Source organism: Arachis hypogaea, chromosome 11, assembly GCF_003086295.3.
Source record: "Arachis hypogaea cultivar Tifrunner chromosome 11, arahy.Tifrunner.gnm2.J5K5, whole genome shotgun sequence".
Classification (NCBI taxonomy): Eukaryota; Viridiplantae; Streptophyta; class Magnoliopsida; order Fabales; family Fabaceae; genus Arachis; species Arachis hypogaea.
Window position 1 is genome coordinate 51,013,240 of NC_092046.1, and position 1,722 is coordinate 51,014,961.

Here is a 1,722-nt window from a genome sequence, read left to right on the forward strand (position 1 = left end):
TACCATAGCTACTTTTATAAGCGTAGCCTTAGATCCCTCTTTTTTTTTTTTTGTATACTATAGCTACTGTATATAAGTGTAGCCTTAGGTCCCTCATTGTTTTTTTTTTATTTTCTATATATATATATATATATATATATATATATATATATTCTAATAATTTTTTTCTAAAACCTAATATTTAGTAATATGATTATATATATAAATCTATCTTTTTTAATTAAATTAGTTAAAAATTATAAAATAAAAATAAATACATAATAATACCATACAATATTCTTTAAATAATAAAATTTATCCAATAACAAAATATATTTATAATGAACTAAAAATATTGGGTTGATCATAAATGAGTATTCATACATCTCACACTAAATTAAACATACCCATATCAAAATATACATTAGACCACTTAGAATTTACTACTAATAAACTATAAAAAACCAAAATATTGTATCCTACATAAGTATCTTCTAATAAAAGTTATTAACCTTCTGATAGAAGAGAAAAAAAATCTTGTTCTTTAAATATCTTATTCGACGGAAGATCGTATTTGGGAGATTTTTGGTTCTTTATCTGCCTCAAATCTTGTTCTGTAGGTTCTGGCAACTACAAAAGAAAAAAATCAAAATTATATAACACTTACTAAATCCCTTAAGGTTAAATTTGAAAGCATACATAGCACAAAAATGGAAAAAAATGAAATTCACAAACAAAATCAGAAACAAGGTAAAGAAGTGTATATCATACCAATTCAATATAACCTTGAGGGAAATAGAAAACTCTGTCTTGAACACAAGGAACATCCATTAATGGCCCTGCACAGCCTCCATAGCTCTTTAAATAAATCATCACCAGCTCCATCTGCCACAAAACAAAACACAAACATGTTGAAAACTTTGCATGGTTTTTTTCAGACCAAAAGTTGAAAACTTTTTTCTCTCATTTTTGCATTAAGCTCTTCCTTAGTAACCTCCATGTTCACAAGGCAAAAAAGGTCATTCACTTCATATTGAAAAATTAAAGGAAAACATTAAAAATGAAGGGTCCCAACAACATTAGTCAATTGCTAAAAGAACACAGACATTACTCTTTTTCAGCTCAACACTCACATTAACCAAACATGGTAACAACAAAACCACATGAAAATAAATAAATAAGTGAGAGATATTGAGCAGAGGAAGAGATATTATTAGATCCATTAAGACTTAAAAGAGTCAACTATCTAAGGTAAAGAGTCAACCATAGTCTCTTGAAACTCATCTCTAAGATAGCCACTAGAAATATGGAACCAGTTATCCAATAACAAGTAGTTTGCCACAGTACCAGAAATATATAGATAATAATAAGAGACAATCAAGAAGACACTAAAGGAGAGAATGAAGGGCACAGACCTCATTTTGGATCCTGTTGCATAAAGATTCAACCAATTGATTTCTGTCAATCCCATATTAACCACTTCCTGAAGAAGCTCTTCGTCAATCTGCAAAATCATGATATTGGTGGATTATGTAAGTGAATAAGTGTGAGTATCAAAATTGTTTAAGGTGGAGTTAATGTCAAAAATAAAAACCAGGCAAATTGATAAACATAAGGACACTATTCTATTCTTTATCAGAAGGTAAGATAAAGAACAAATATGTTCCTTTTGCTTCACTCAAATTTTAACTCCAGTTGGCACAGTCTCAGAGAAAGAACAAACTTTGAAATGCTGAATTCAAT